The 16862-nt window shown below is 49.8% G+C and overlaps 1 pseudogene; it reads left to right on the forward strand.

Moving 5' to 3' along the window:
- On the forward strand, nt 1–435 carry LOC105241920 (annotated as a pseudogene).
- The last annotated feature ends 16427 nt before the right edge of the window (nt 436–16862 follow it).

Genomic DNA, 16862 nt, shown 5'->3' on the forward strand with positions numbered 1-16862 from the left:
ACGTCCCATGGGCTAGTGTCTTCACCCTGTTGCATTGCGACGAGCACCTAAGGCAGGATGGCCACCATGGAGCAGATCATGGAAGGCCAGGAACTTCGGGACAACTTGACAGTGGGCTATACGATGGCCACAAAGCTCCTGGAGGTCGATTCTGACCACCCCGTGGTGGAGAAGCCATGGCAGAAGGTGGAGGCAGACGGGAACAACAAGGCTGTCAAGGACCTGTTGGTGCCACAGTTTGAAAGGGCGCTGCTCTCCTCTGGCTTCTCACCGAGGATGTCCAGGCTCACTCCGACCGCATTTGCCACCTGATCAAGCTAGGCTGGGCACAGATGAAGATGAAGTGACAGCAGGGGAACCCAGCGGTGATAATCTGATGAGATCCACCCCCTCGAGGGTGGGTAGGATGCCCCTCGAATGGACGAAGTAGATTAGTTTCTACCTGTGGAACTTGGGCCCTCTGTATGGTGTCCCCATGTCTCCCCTGCAGCCCCTGAGTGGCCCCAGTTCAGCTCGTACCCTCTGCGGATGTCTAGTGGGGTTTTTCCTCCTGTTTCTGACTGAGGCAGGATACAAGAGCCTCAAGCCCTCTCCCTTCCCATATTTGGCAAGGGGTGTGGATGTGTATTGTGGGGTTTTTTGGTTTATTTTGTTCTGAAATTAAAGTATGCAAAATAAGGATGATACAGTTTTATACAAACAAACAAACAAACAAACAAACAAAAAACACCCCCCAAAACCAAAACCAAAACCAAAACCAGAAGAACATTTCCTTGAAAGCAGCCAGGTCCTGATATTCTTTGCCTTTGGCTTAGATTTCCCAAGGTCTAGGTTTCAGAAGCTCACGTAGCCACCGTAGCCACCGCCCTGCTTGCTTGTAATCAGGAATTCCAGGGGTCATTGGCTTCAGGCATGGCTGGATCCAGGGATTCTATGTCTATCTCCCCTCCTCCTCTTTACCCTGTTTTCCTCTGTGTGGCTTCATTCTCATGCAGGCTTTCTCCCTGTGGCAGAAAAGACACCTTCTGCAAGCCTCAGGCATGCACAGTGCTGACCGCTTGGGATCCTAAGGAGATACCCTGCATAGATCTCTTCCAGCGTGCATATACCAAACTCGCTAAAGGACTCTGATTTGCCCTGTGAAGGCCCAATGCTTGGACCAATCACTGTGAACTGGAGGGTGGGGTTCCACAGCCTGTAAGTGTGGATCCTGTGCCCATCTCTGCCATCTAGGGAGAGGTAGGGCACTGAGATCATTCCCAATGAGCTGTGGAATTGGGGTGAGGATGCCCTAGTAGACAGAGGGCCCCTGCAGATTAATAAGAGCTGCCCACCCAGGAAGTGATTTGTCTGGTGTCACTCTAGTGTTAAAAAGCAAAGTCTGATTCAATCTAGTGGTCCACCCATGGTACAGTTCTCATCCCATCATGTCACTGGCCTGTAGCAGACATTGGGAGCCTCCCCTTGGGGCTAAAGTGTCTGCTGATGATGAATAAAATGGTTAGGGTGAAAGTGGTCAAGGTCTTGACCAGGATCTCAGACAGCCACGATGTAATGGGCCCACCATGTCACTGATGGAATTGCGCCATTTACTCTGTATTTGGACTCTGCCACTTGTAATTGTGACATGTGGCTAACCTCTCCGACCCTCAGTTTCTCATCTGTACAGGGGGATACTTTGCTCAGCAAAGTCTGGCTTGGCATAAGGGTGGGGGGACAGAGGTCACAGATATACCCTGGCACTTGGAGTGGACTTGGCAGGAGATGGAGCCTCCACAGTGGCCTAGTACCTGTGGGGTCAGGGAGGGTTTGTGAGATTCAGCAAATAAAAATATGGGACACCCCATTAAATCTGAATTTCAGAAAATTAATAAATAATTTTTTTTAGTATAAGTATGTCTCATACAATACGTGGGTTATTCTTATGCTAAAAAATTATTTGTCTGAAATTCAAATTTCCTGTATTTTATCTGGGAACGTTCTTTCAAGGGCAGGTATGTCTGAAGATCTCATTGGTTTAGAACCTGATCCCAGGGCTGCAGCCTATTTGGGGCTCTAGTTATACCAGCAGGAATTTATCTTTCTCTCTCTCAGCTCTGCTTTCTTCGGTTTTGCTTCATTCCCAAATGGCAGGAAGGTGACCACCAACAGCTCCAGCCTCTCTTTCCCACAGCTTGGCAAACCCAATGGGAAAAGCATGCCTCCTTCTCTTATTTCCAGCAAAAGTGTCAGGCCTGACTCTCATTGGCCCCAATTGAATCACATGCCTTCCTCTGAACCAATCACGGTGGCCTGGGAAGATGAAGTCTCCTGATTGGCCAGGCCCGGGTCATGTGCCCACACTGGTGCGAATGATGACTGTTCGGCTTACTCCACATGGACTGAAAGTTGAGGAGTTCCCTGAAGGAAAACTGGGGTGTTGTCCGCACAAGAGGAAATAGAACAGGGCCGCTGAAAACAGCAAGTGCCCACCGTGGGGCACCTGCTTCCTTCCGACTGAAGCCTTGTCTTTAGGACTAGGGGAAGACTCTGCTAAGCCCGCGCAGCCCCCGGGTGCAGTGCAAGCCTGCCTTTTGCTGCTTCTGGAGAGGTCTGGGGGTTACTGGGATGAATCCCAGCTCTGTGTGACCTAGGGCCGGTTCTTTTACCGCTCTGTGGCTCAGTTTCTTCATTTATAAATCACGAACAAACAGCAGCAACCTTATCAATGATATGATGCGAGTGGAGGGCTGGGCCCTGGGCTGACAGGTGGCCAGCACTCCCTAGGAGGCAGCTCTTACCTTCTGGAAGTTGTTACTCCAGGTGAGATCCTTTTAAGGGAGAAGAGGCAAATCTTTGGTCTCTGGATTGTGGGGAGGCACTGTCTTTCGGTATTTGGGTGGGTGAAATGTTCGAATGGCCCTAGCCCACCTGGTGTACCTACCCTTGAGACTCTTTATGGGGGGGGTGGTTAAGCAGTCCCTCAGAGGGCTTGAATGTGTGGACTCCCAGCCCCCGTGGTGAGTCATGTGTCAGAGTTGTGCAGAGAGACACGTGGACCGCAGTGGCTCAGGAGGCCTCATGTAAGCGGTCTCCTCTGAGATCCATAACGTCCTTGGCTGATACTTGCAGACTGACCTACAGAGGGGACCCATGTGGGTTTTCTGGGCAGCCAAAAGAGCCCTGAAGTTATCCTTTTGCAGTCTACCCCAAGCTTGAACTGCCTTACCATGGCTGTGCACCTTAAGTTTTAGACTTTCATTCTTTTCATGATATAAATATTCCTGGGAGGGGTTCAACTTTATGCAGTTCATAACTGTTGACACCTCTTTGTGAATGAAGGAGCTGAGAACAGATTTATAAGGGGAAGGAAAGAGGGGGGGAAGGGCGGGTATTGGGTAGGAAAGGAGGTGGGTTCAGGCCCCACCAATGGGGAGAATCATTAGCACAGGGAGGCTGCGGCTGCCTCCTCCAGCGGGCACTGCCCCAGAGGTCGGGCTCCGCACACTGTCCTGCTGTGCCCTGTTCCCTAGGAGTGTGCTGAAGTGGACAGCGCACATGGTGAGGATAAGGTGGGCTTTGGAAACATTCAGAACAAGGTGAGAATCCTGACTTTGCCTCTTAAACACAATGTTTGGCCTCGGGCAAGTGGCTTGAGCTCTTAGAACCTAGGTTTCTCCTCTGTTAAATGGTGAGCTTCTGTCCCCTCGATAGGGTTAGTATCGGAATTTGTGAATTATAGTTCAAGACCATTAGGCCTACCAGCTTAGACTTTCCCAGAAGCAGTTGGATTGCTCTAGTTATTTCCATGTTCTCATGGAACCCCACCTGAGGGCATCCCCCACCATTCCTGGGCCCCAGCCTGGACTTCAGAGACAGAACCAGGCAGTGAATCAGACTGTTGAGGAGAGGCTTATGGGGTTGGATCCTGGCCTAGACTTCACCACAAGGCCCCCCAAATCAGAAGGCGTCTTTACCTCCAGCACCCCCCACCCCACCCCAAGTGCCACCTTTCGCCTGTCAAGGAACTTGGGTCCATGCAGTGCTTCGACTACAGTAGCTTTGTTCTTCATTAAAGAATCTTAATTGACTGAAGAAGAAAAAAATCTGAGCTCTTCCTTAAGAAGCTCATAATTTAATAGGTGAAATGTCAGGGAAAATCAATGCCAGGCTGTTTCCTGGCCGCCTCATTATGCCGTCCATTAAACAACTTTTATGTTTTGTTTATAGTTGCTCGTTCCCCCCCCCCTTATTCCACCCCCTGCCTTTTAAAAAAATTCATGATGTTAAAAAGGGACATGGGCTGAGAAACCGGGTTACAAGAAACCTACTGGCTGTCCCTGGCAGGGCTGGGAAAATCTGGCCACCGCAGAAGAGAGATGTTCCCAGGAGCAGCCTGTGTGGAGGGCCAGGCCCAACAGGATGGGTGCAGGGTCAGCACATTCTGAACAATTTGCAGATTTGGAGGAGTTTTCTGAGGTAGAAAGGTCTTCATTTATTGGGTGATGGTCAGGGAGGCTCTGGAGGGCTCCAAGGGAACAGAAGAGCAAGTGACCCTTGCAACTTTCCTTTTTCCCTCGAGAAGAGAAACTCCAGGCTCCATTGTCTGGGAGGACCTGGTGGGTCAAGAGAGTCGCCCGCTGGGTGTGGTACTGTTTATGGTCCTGTAAACGAGCATCTCCACACGCAAAGGAAAATCTCAGGAAGAGAAGCCTCTGGCACGATCAGCTGGGTCAAGCTTGTTCCTGGCCACGCTCTGGCAAGCAGTGTGACCCCTTGGGGGGACATCCTGATGTGAGAAATGACCCAGGTTGAAGATGAAGCTCTCCCCAACGTGGGGGTCTGGGGCCTCCATCAAGACGGTAGGCAGAGGTCAATCTCTCTGGAGCTTCTCGATGATGCGTGTGTGCCCCCTATCCCAGCTTCTGCCAATTCATCAGGGTCCAGGCCAGCTCCTGCCAGCCAATTGGAGGAGAAGAGGTATCCTTTCCAGAGAGGGAGGAAGGTCTTTCAGTCTAGTATAGGTTCCCTAGGAGCTGACCCAGAGACAAGGAACCCAGTACCAGTGGTTTCTGTGGGAGCCGATCCCAGTGGAGGAGCGGGAGGCAAGACAGGAAAAGGAAGGGCTTCGGTCAAGGGCAAATTAGCAAGTGGATTATCACTGTGGTGACCGGGGCTTCAGCATGGAACAGAACCTGCCCCAGGGAAGGACAGATACTCTGGAGTCCTTCTCTCTTCACTCCAGGACCAAGGATATGGGGATGGGGAGGTGGGGGAATGTGGCCCCTGTCCCCTAGGAGGTCCCTGTCCTTGGAGAACCAGAAGAGGGCGGTTTTATGTTGGGGGCTGGTGTGGCTGCTGTGAGCGCACAGGGCTGGAGGTCCCCCTCGCTGTGCTCCTTACCTGCATGGCAGCCCGGACTTCAGCCCTCGGGCCCCCTGCTCCCTCCACTTGTAGAGCGGAAGTCATCACTCCTCCCCCTGGCCGGGGCCACGGCTGTAGAGGGGGTCTGGTGTAGTGGTTAGCTCCTCGTATGGACTGAATGATGTCTCTTGCTCTCCAAATTCATATGCTGAAGCCCTGCCCCCCCCCAATGTGATTGACTTTGGAGATAGGACCTTAAGGTTCAATGAGATCATAAGGGTTGGGCACTCAACCAATAGGATTGGTGGCCTTTTGAGAAAAGGAAGAGACACTAGAGACTGTCTGTCTCTCCCCTCCGTGCACACACACAGAGGAAAGGCCATGCGGAGACAGAGTGAGAAGGTGGGCGTTTGCAAGCCAACGAGAGAGGCCTCCCCACAAACCAATCTTGCCGGCATCTGGATCTCAGACTCCCAGCACCCCCAGCTGGGAGAAAGTGAATTTCTGCTGTGTAAGCCTCCAGCCTGTGGTGTTTTCTGAGGGCACCTGGAGCTGGCGAAGACACTCCTGGGCCCGGAAACCAGACGCCAGGGGTTTGAATCCTACCACTGTTTGCAGGTAAGTCATGGGACCTTGGGAAGGTTTTTCTTATTTTCAATTTCCTTATCTGGAAAATGGGGAGAATCATGGTAGCCGCCCCACCAGGAGGCTGTCCCAACACAACTCAGTGGCTGGAAGCAAGCAGCTCGAACTGTGGGTGGCTCTGGCCATCTGGTGGGGTCCTCACGTGCTCGTTTGTCAGCTGACCACGAGCTGGTCTGGGTCGACCTCGGCTGCCTTCACGCACATCATCACGGGCCCACATGTATGCAGATGCAGCCCACGCCACCCTGCACACCACGCATGCAAGGCAAGGCCTCCTGCCCTCCAGCAGGCTGGCCGGGCTTCTGTACCCAGCAGCAGCCGATGTCCTGTGGAGCAAGTGGGAGCTACCAGGCCTCCCGACACCTAGGCCTGGACTGGCACTAAGTGGCTTCCATCACATTCTATTAGCCAAAGCTGGAGTCCCAGGCCAGCCCAGATTCAAGGGGAGATGAAATAGACTCCCCTTTGCATGGGAGTTGCCAGAAAGTCACTGCAAAGGGTAGAGATTGATGGAGGCCATTAACTGAGGCCACAAATGCCATCACTCCACTCCTAGGGTGTTTAGGGGAGGAAATGGGGTGCTTGGGGCTGTGGCTGAAATGAGGCTCTCCTCCAGTGTTTGTGAATGAGCCAGGAATCTTCCAGATGCCCTGAGGTCATGAACCAGAACCCGGTTATTTCAAAGGCACAGCTTCTGCTCACTCAAACCTTCCGCTAAGAGGGCAAACACGGGTGCACCGCTCTCTCTCTGTCTCTTACACACACATACACACTTAACTATTCGTAGACAGACACACACACATGAGCTGCTCATGCATACACGTGCTCACACACATCTGGACCACAAGCTGGAGCAGCAGACACACCTCCCTTGCACACGGGCGCGGATCCAAGTGTGGCCTGCCAGGGCCCAGCGGTTCTTGTTGTCTCGGCTTCTACTCTGCACTCAGCCACGTGTCTTCTGGGCTTTTGGCAAGGCCTCTTTGGAGGGTCGAGGAGAGGGCAGGTGGGGTTCGTGGCAGGCATGATGAATGTCCTTGTGTGGCCCCAGGGCCTGCCTGAGAGACAGTAGGACCAGGCTGGCATTAGTGCTCACGCGGCAGGTCATAGGACCCCTTCTAGATGCAAGTCAGGTGGCGAGTGAGTCCTCGCAGGAGAGGTGATCCTCCCCGGCTCTGGGCCCAGGACCTGAGGACCCGATGCTCCCTCCAGCAGCTCCCCAACACAGTAGATTGCAACTCCCTAGACCCGACCCCCACCCCCACAGAAGCTCATTAGCAGGTGAAGGTCTTTTTGAAGTGACAGTCACGGTGAAAGCCCTCACCACTTTGTATGTCACATGGCCTGTATTGCAGCATCTTGGCCATAGGTCCCAGCTGCTGTGGCCCAGGGTAGAAATGGGGGAGGCAGCAGGCTTCTGAGGTTCAGTCCTCCACCTCTGGGAGGGCCTGGCGAACAGCCACAGATGTTCTCTGTAGGTTGTGATGATGGCTTTTGGAGGGTTTATCATTTTCTGGGTTTCTGCATCTTTGAGGTGACTCTGTCCCAGAATCCAGCCCCTCTGGGTTTGAGATGTGCTGGGGGCAGAGCATGAGGTGCTCCAGGAGGCTGAGAAGTAGATGTGGGGAAACTGAGGCCCAGTAAAGTTAAGTGACCTACCCAAAGTCATGGAGCTAGAAAGTGGAGTTCAATCCCAGGGCTTTTCTCATTCTGAAGCCCAGGTCGTTATTCTCAGGGATCAGCAAACTTTTTTTGGTCAAGGGCTAAGTAGTTAATATTTCTTAGCTTTGTAGGCCATCAGAGCTTTGTCCCAACTACTCTTTCTTTGGTTATAGCCTGAAAGTAGCCGTAGACAATACATAATAGAGTGGACATGACTATGTTCCAATAAAACTTTATTTACAAAAATAAGCAGCAGGTGGGCTTTGGCCCATACTTTACCACTCCCTGGAGGACAGCTTGCCCACACACCATCACCCCCACCACCAACAATACCAAGAACAAGAACACAAAGATAATTCCAGGCTGTCTCACATACCTGCGCACCATATCCACAGCTGCCAATCCCCCCTTTCTCCCCATGGACCTGAAGAGTTCCTTCTTTGAGGGGTATAGACCCAGTCCCTGGGTGCAGACCTGCAAATCTGAATGTCTCCCTGCTGAGGCCTGAGTCCTCAGGCCATAGACAACTCTCTCAGCTTCCCAGGTGCCTGGAGATAAGACTCCTTGGTAGGGGAGCTTGATAAAAATGCCCAGTCCTCATTGTATGTTAATAAATTAAATTCAAATTAAAAAAAATAAAAAATGCACCGTCCTTGGTTCAAATGTAAATGAATCGATCACTTAATTTCTCTGTCTCCCGTCTCTTTGTTAGTGCATAAAAATGCAACTGATTTCTGCGCATTGATTTTATCTCCTGCCCCTTGTCTGAATTCCTGTATGAGTTCTAGTAATTTTGGGGTGGAGTCTTTTGGGCTTTCTACAGAGAGTGTCTGCGACGAGTAAGTTTGACTTCTTCTTTGCCGATTTGGATGGCTTTCATTTCCTTTTGTTGTCTGATTGCGGAGGCGAGGACTTCTAGACAGTATGGAAGTTCCTCAAAAAGTTAAAAATAGAGCTACCCTATGACCCAGCAATTGCACTACTAGGTGTTCACCCCAAAGATACAAATGTAGTGATCCGAAGGGGCACCTGTACCCCAATGTTCATAGCAGCAATGCCCACAATAGCCAAACTATGGAAAGAGCCCGGATGTCCATCGGCAGATGAATGGATAAAGAAGATGTGGTATATATACAATGGATTACTACTCAGCCATGAAAAAAATGAAATTTTGCCATTTGCAAAGATGTGAATGAAACTAGAGGGTATGATGCTAAGAGAAATAAGTTAGAGAAAAACAGTTATCATATGATCTCACTCATATGTGGAATTTAAGAAACAAAACAGAGGAGCATAGGGGAAGGGAGGGAAAAATAAAACAAGACGAAATCAGAGAGGGAGACAAACCATAAGAGACTCTTACCTGTAGGAAACAAACTGAGGGTCGCTGGATGGGAGTGGGGTGGGGAGTGGGGGATGGGGTAACTGGGTGATGGGCATTAAGGAAGGCACGGGATGTAATGAGCCCCAGGTGTTATATGCAACTGATGAATCACGACCTCTACCTCTGAAACAATAACACGCTCTATGTTAATTAATTTTAAATAAAATTAAAAAATACATATAAAAATAAACACCTACTATACCAAGAAAAAAATAAAGTGCCGTCCTGAGCCTCACGCCAAACTCACTGAGCTTGTGGCTCACTGGGCAATACAGTCCAGTGGGGCAGGGCCCCCGTGCAGGTGGGGGGTGCTTAGGGCAAACAACTCATCCCTGTGGCTCATTAGAATAGCTCTCCAGGGAGGGGGCCTGGCAGGCTGAGGCTTAGACCCCAGAGCACTGCTCAGTTGAAGGGACTTGCCCTAGGTCACACAACCACAGAGTGGGGGGGGGTCTTCAGAATTCAGCAGGGGGAACGCACCACCATATTTGTCCTAGCTGGCCTCACCCCACTCCCTCCTCCCTGCCCCGCTCTCCTCATTTCCTTGTTAGGCATGTTTCCACCAGGCCCCACGCCTGCCTCCCATGCTCCCATCTAGACCGACTCTCTCAGGAAAGGATGAGCCCTCAGTTACACCTTAAAAGTAATTTCAGCAAGTGAATCATATTCCCAGGGGCCTCACATGTGAAGCCTCCTGGTTAAGAATGAAGGGAGCGACTTGTTTCTGGTGCGGGAGATATTTCTTCAATTAGGTGGCAGGCGTTGGAAGGAGATGTCTGGATTCACACGGAGCAGTAACACCTACTTTTACAAAGCCTGCCCCAGGAGCCCTGGGGAGAAACTCAGGGGGTGTCCTCTCAACCCCGAGGGGAGCCGGGGCCCTGGGTCGCCTTGGCCAGCCTTTGTCTTGACTCCCCTGAGAACGGTGAAATCTTAGCTTTTGAGCCAGGAATATTGTTTTGAAAAAATGAAACGCCCAAAGAGTCCTTATAGTCCCCAAACCTCATTTTAAAGGGATTATAGCAGCTGGCTTGTAAATCCTGTTTCTTAGGTGGGGGGCTTAGAGCAGGGCTCAGGCAAGCACTGGGGTGGGGAAAGAAAGGAGGTCATTTCATTTCCTGGAGAGGAAAGCCCAGGTTTCCCCCACTGCCGGGCCTGGGACTGGGTTCGCTGCCTCCACTGGGGAAACTGGAAGGGGCAGAAAAGGACCTGGATTCAGAGTCAGGCAATGAGTCCCAGCTTGGCCGTCAATTCACGCTGACCTTGGAATTGCCCCATTACCTCCTCTGGGACCTGGTCTTCTGAGTGACAAGGATTTGAAAATAGAGTTTTGCCATTTCCTTTCTTTTCTTATGCTCCAAGTGGGGGTCCCTCTCTCTGGGACTCCATAGTCAAATGCACTTAAGAAGTCAAGGCACAAGTGAAGGCCTGACAGAGGGTCAGTAAAAGGAGGACTGGTCAAAATGTTCTGTCCAGGGACAGTGAGGCGCTTTCTGGGGGCAGCTGGGTCGCTGAGAGTCTTCAAAAGCTTTTTTCTTTTTTTCTTTCTTTTTTTTTTTTTTTAAGAGAGGGAGAGGGTCAGAGCGAGGAGGAAGAGGGAGAGAGAGAATCTTAAGTAGGCTCTCTGCCCAGCGTGGAGCCTGACACGGGGCTTGATCGCACAAACCATGACCTGAGCCGAAATCAAGAGGCAGTCGCTTAACGGACTGAGCCACCCAGGTGTTCCTTCAAAAGCTTTAATTAAAAAACAAATCAGGGGGCGCCTGGGTGGCACAGCGGTTAAGCGTTTGCCTTCAGCTCAGGGCGTGATCCCGGCGTTCTGGGATCGAGCCCCACATCCAGGCTCCTCTGCTGGGAGCCTGCTTCTTCCTCTCCCACTCCCCCTGCTCGTGTTCCCTCTCTCGCTGGCTGTCTCTGTCAAATAAATAAAAAAAATCTAAAAAAAAAAAAAAAAAAAAAAAAAAAACAAATCAGGCTGATTTGGGGGGAGAAGGGGAGGTGGAATTGGGCAAGCGATTTGGCGTGTGCCAGGAAGAGGGCCCAGGGGGAAGGACAAGTAGAGAAAGATTTTAGATAAGTTTCGCTGCAGTGCTGTGCCCCTAAGTCCCCTCCACCTCCCACCCTGGCAGAAAAGCTTCAGTCCAGGTTGACCAGCCATCATAGAGCTTTGGAGTCACATTAGCAGTATTTTGGGGCAAGTAACTGTGCAGAGGCAGTCCTTATGGAAAGAACTGGAATGCCTACTTCTATTTGGCTGGTATTTCTAGAATACCAGCAATGATCCAGAACAGTGCAGACCTCAGTGTGGGGTCAAATCACTAGTGATTCATGAGATGATTTTGGGTGACACCCCTGGGAACTTAAGAAAATTGTTATTTACTAATTTAAATGGGTCTCAGGAGAAGATAACTCATGTGTCAAACCTGCCATTTTGAGGATATTTTTGCTTAGGACAAGGTCTAAAGAGGTACTTAGGTTAATAAACTGTGATTTGGTTCAAAGGGAATGTGAGGTGATGCTCTGACCACAGAAAAGGTCCAGAGCAGCCCTTAGTGGGACAGGACCTTGGGGGGCATCCGCTGGCCTACCCCCACAGGACCCGGCTCTGTGTCCACCCCCACTTGCCAGAAGGTTATAAGCCCCTTCCCCAAACACCAGCTACTATTTTGGGGGCAGTCGGGAGAGCTGGGCAGGAATCGAAAAGAATGAGCAGAGAGTGAGTTGATCCTAATTAAGTGTTCAGATGGTTGGATTGTGATGGGTTTGAAAAAGACTGAACAAAACTCAGCTTCCTTCTCTCCCTCTCCCCCTTCCTCACACCCTCTTTCCTTTCCTTCCTTCTTCCCTTCTACCCACAGTGCACAGGCTCATAAGGGAGTTTAGAGTAATTTTAGAGAAATAAAGTACATATTCTTGGCATCCTCGCCCCACCTAGAGCCATAGAGCTGCTGGGTGAGCCTCACACACAAAGATAATATTAACCAAATTAAACACATTTTTGGTCAATAACATCCTATGCTTTCTTCTTGGACAGTCACAACGTCATATGTGCAAATGTTAAGATTCTGAGAAGTCCTGCACTTAAGAAGTCCTACACTTGACTGTGAGCATTTCTCAAGTGCATTTGACTGTGGTATGCCACTTCTGTACGCACATGTTAATATCTAGCATAATTGCTTCCTGGAGAACCCATTTTGGGGCACGCTGGACTGGTAGCTGGTGAAGGTGCCTTCCATCCTGACAGTTTAGGCACCAATAATGGATAAACCCCTGGAGACAGCTGCCTCCCAGGCCAGCTTCTCCTGGGTGGGCAAGACGATTGGTTATGCGTAGGACGCTTCCGGCTCCATCCCTGTCTCCACCAGAGAGAAGTCAGAGTGACCCGCCAGTCATGGGGTGGGGTTTTAGAGCTCCCAAAGAGTTTCCAAAAAATGCCTTCCCTCTGCCCAGGCTTCCTCTTGCCTCTGTTATTAGGATTAGAAAGAGAACAACAGCAATAAAAATACAAAACAGCAAACAACAAAAACCCCAAACCGAACAATACCCCAAGCCACATCAGAGGAGCATTTTCCCTGCTGGCCCCCCGCCGGCACAGTCGGGATGTCTGGGTAGAGCTCCGAGCTCCTCCCCATGGTCAAGAACAGCGTATTCTCTGGGGGCCTTGGTTTCCCTAACTCTTCCCTCCTTCTGGGCCACCCTCCTTGGGTGGTGTGAATGATTCGGAGGGCAGGGCAGGCCCCATGGTGAAATCTCAGCCTTAAGGTGGTTGGAAGCTGTTTATTTAAATATTTAAAATTTATGAACAACCTGAATACTGTATTCATCACAATTAGTAAATTCACATCTGTTCAGCATTTGACAGTTTACAAAGCAGTTACATAGTCATTCCGAAGAGGAGCCCATGAAATTAATCGTGCTTCTCCTCTCCATCAATGGGGAACCAGGCACAGAGAGGATAAATAGCTTGCCCAAGGTCACAAAGTAGTGTGTGGCATTGCCGGGACTTGAACTTCAGTCTCCGCTTTTAAACTGGGCATTATTATAGAGCAGAAGATCTAATCCCACCATTGAGAAATTTCCATCCCGCTGAGAAGAGGAGGCTTGTTTCATACTATTTTTTGTTGTCTGTTTTTTGGATGTGTGTGAATAAATCAATCTGTGGGTATTGTAGACACTGTCTCACTCAGGAGACTTGAGTTCAGAGAAAAAAGAAACCCCTGTGGGATGATGTGGTTAAGAGAGGCTTTCCGGAGGAGGCAGACCCAGAGCTGGGCCTTAAAGAATAACCCAAAACGCAAGAGAAGTCTCTGACATATCAGTCACTCACACCATAGTGTAAAATTCATATGGTACCTCATTTCTAATGAAATAGGGCTTTCTTATTCATTCATTTAAGACAACATTTTGAGCCACAACTGTGTGGTAACCCTAGGCTAGGTTCTGACAGCATCTTGTCCCATGGGAAAGGGCCCTCAGGATCAAGATATGCCTCCAAATGTGAAGAGGATAGAGGCAGAGCTCCCACAGCCAGGGAGTGATGGAGGAAGAGCTACCCCCAGTTCTCAGCCTGTACTCTCCACACTCTTCTATCAAAACAGCTGACCTGTGCTGAGAAGCAGTGTCCAGAGCTCAGCTTGGGCTGAGGACTCAGATGCTAGACCTACGATTTTGGTGGGAGGGGTATGAAATCCAGAGAACCAGGATTCGAACCTCAGGAGGTGAAGCCTGCAGTTGGAGCAAAAGGAAACAGGTGTCTTAACTGCCTCTTTCACTAAGAAGGTGGAAGAAGGAGAATTCTAGAGTGCAGATTAATAAAACCAAAGGAGGTTAAAAGGTGAAGAGGTATAACAGGATCCAGGGAAGGCTAAGCCTGTGGGCACTGGGGAAAACAGCTAATGAGGCTCTTTGTCAGGTTGTATAAATTAGCACATGAGTTGTGTTTCTAATTGTATCTCTGATCTCAACCTGCTCGTCTACTGAGTGAAATGATAGTAGATGGGAAATTGCTCTACAAAGTAAGATAAACTTGCAGTGGAAAGTGATTTATGAAACTTCATTAGGGGCTGTTAGCTCATCTCTCTGGCATTTATCAGCATAGATTGCAAACAGGACACTTGTGCCTGAATGTCTTCTTTTTGCTTGATGTTTGCTCACTGCCTGGTTGATCTCTGGCCCCACGGCTTTTAACGTTCGTCTGAAAGCTTGATTTCCCATGTGGCTTCTCCAGTTCTGGTGTCTCCTCTGGACTCCGTCTCCGTGGCCACCTCTTGACATCACCTCATATGGTCTCCCCTTCTCCTCTCTCAGTTCAATCCAACCCCTGTCCTTGCTGTCCACACGGCATATACACTGGCTTTTCCATCCCTTACACATTACAAGAGTGATATTATTTCTGAGGCTTTGCCCATGCTTTTCCCTCTGCCTGGAATGCTTTTCCCACACCTCATGTGGCTGACTCCTTTTCAGGTAGGGCTAAGTTCAAAGATCGCCAACTCAAAGCAGCCATGGATGGGCGCCCCATCTCAAGAAGCCTCCCACCAACACCAGTCACTCCCATTACCCACTGTATGTTCTTTACGGTCTTTGACAATGTGAAATTGTCCTTTCTTTCTTCTTTCTTTCTTTCTTTCTTTCTTTCTTTCTTTCTTTCTTTCTTTCTTTCTTCTTTTCTTCTCCTTTTTCTTTCTTTCTATTTACTTTTTTTGAGATGTAATGTCTATTTTATTAAAGATGTTTGTGGCTTTAAGTCAAAGCTTATATCAAAACCCAGCAATATCCTGCCCTTCTCCTTTCTGCTTCTCAGAAGCAAGCATTTTTACTTCTTTCAGCTGCTGCTTCTAATCAACTTGTATATTTGTAAATAATTTGCTTGTATTAGAAGTTCTTGATTTTTGTGCTTTATTCATAATCCACGGTCCCTCTACTGATAATTTAACTTTTATGCACACATATAAATGTGCATGCACATACAGGGCAGCCTTTCCCTCCATCTTCCCTGAGTAGTTTATCACAAATTTTGGTAAAATCCATTATTCAACTCTTTATGATCATAACTATGTCAGTATTGTTCATGGATACGCCGTGTGAAATCATATAATTGTTTGTGTGGTATTATTGGGGAGGGACCCAAGCACTTATTGGGAGTTCCCCAGATCGGTTTCTTGGGATCTTTCTGGGCATTTCTTCCATCATTTGTCACTCATTTCATAGCCCTTGGGTTTACTGAACACCTACTATGAGCTTGACATTGTGCAAGATCGTAGAGAGACAGTAACAGACAAGGCAGATCCGTGTCTCCAAGGAGCTACAGTCTAAAGGGTGAGCTGTTACAGTCAGGTAGGGTGACTATTTAGGGGAAACAACAACAACAACAACAACAAAACCCAGACATGACTATGTGGGGGAGGGGGCACTGAAAAAGTGGCGATTGCAGGGACACCTGATGGCCAGTGGAGATTAAGCCATCCTGTTGAGGATGAGCCAGCCTGGAGAGTGGAGTGTCCCGGGCAGAGGGGAATGCATGTGCACAACCTGATGCATTAGCTAGCTATTGCTGCATAACAAATACCCCTCCCCCCCATTAGTGGCTTAAAACAACAGCATCTATTGTCTGAGGGTCAGAAATCTGGTCACGGGGAGGCTGGTCCTCTGCTCTCAGTCTCTCCTAGGTCCTATCAGGCTGTTAGCTGGGACTGGGCTTATCTGAAGGCTCATCTGGGGATGGATCTGTTTCTAAGCTCACCCAACTGGGTTTTTGCAGGATTCACTTCCTCCTGGGCTGTTGGGCCAAGGGTCTCAGTTCCTCCTAAGCAGTTGGCCCCGTTGGTTCCTTTCCATGTAGGTGTCCCCACAGGACAGCTCACAATATGGCAGGTGCCTTCATCAGAGTGTACCGGAAAGAGAGGAAGACAAAAGCCACTGTCTTCATGACTTGATCTTGGAAGTGACACCCAGCACTTTTGCTGGTTAAAGAGTTAGAAGGGAGTCCTAGGTCCAGCTCACTATCAAGACGTGGGGACTCCAGAGGCCATAAGTCCCAGGAGGTGCTAACCCCTGATCACTGGGAGCCACTTTAGAAGCACTTCCATGCCTGGGATGCAAGACTGGGGTGTTTGGCTGGAACGTGCTTGCCTGCAGAACTGTGACCGAGAACGTGCAGGGGAGAGTGGTGAAGGGGCCTGGAGAGTCAGACGGTGTCACTGAAGCTTTCCCAGCAGGTGTGTTAGCTCGGGCTGTCATAACAGAATGCCGTAGGCTAGGGGCTTAAACAACAGACCGTTATTTCTCACAGTTCTGGAGGCTGGGGAGTTCAAGATCAAGGTGCTGGCAGAATTCAGTTCCTGGTGAGGGCCCTCTCCCTGGTTTGCAGATGGCCACCTTCTTGCTGTGACCTCATGTGGTAGAGACACAGAAAGACAGACAGCAAGCTCTCTGGTGTCTCATAAGAGCACCAATCCCATCATGAAGGACAACTTATGACCTCATCTAAACCTAATTATCTCCCAAGGTCCCACCTCCAAAACCATCACTTCAGGGTAAGGCTTTACGTATGAAGTTTGGGGGAACACAATTCAGTCCATAGAGGTAGGTGAGGTTCACGATCGGATGTACCGCGTTTGGAAGACCAGCCGGGCTGCTTTCAGAGGTTTAGAGACATCAGATTGCAGGATCAAGATGAGTTTGGTTGAAGGGAAGGGGGCAGAGCAGACCCAGGAAAGGCAGCCAGTGAGGCTGGGGGAAGGGTGGGGGCGGCCTGACGCTGAAGGAGAGGAAGCATTTCCAGGAGGTGGGAGCACTGGCCCGGCCCGCTCTTCTGGCCACCGTAGGC

This window comes from Ailuropoda melanoleuca, chromosome 16 (assembly GCF_002007445.2).
Source record: "Ailuropoda melanoleuca isolate Jingjing chromosome 16, ASM200744v2, whole genome shotgun sequence".
In the NCBI taxonomy this organism is placed as follows: Eukaryota; Metazoa; Chordata; class Mammalia; order Carnivora; family Ursidae; genus Ailuropoda; species Ailuropoda melanoleuca.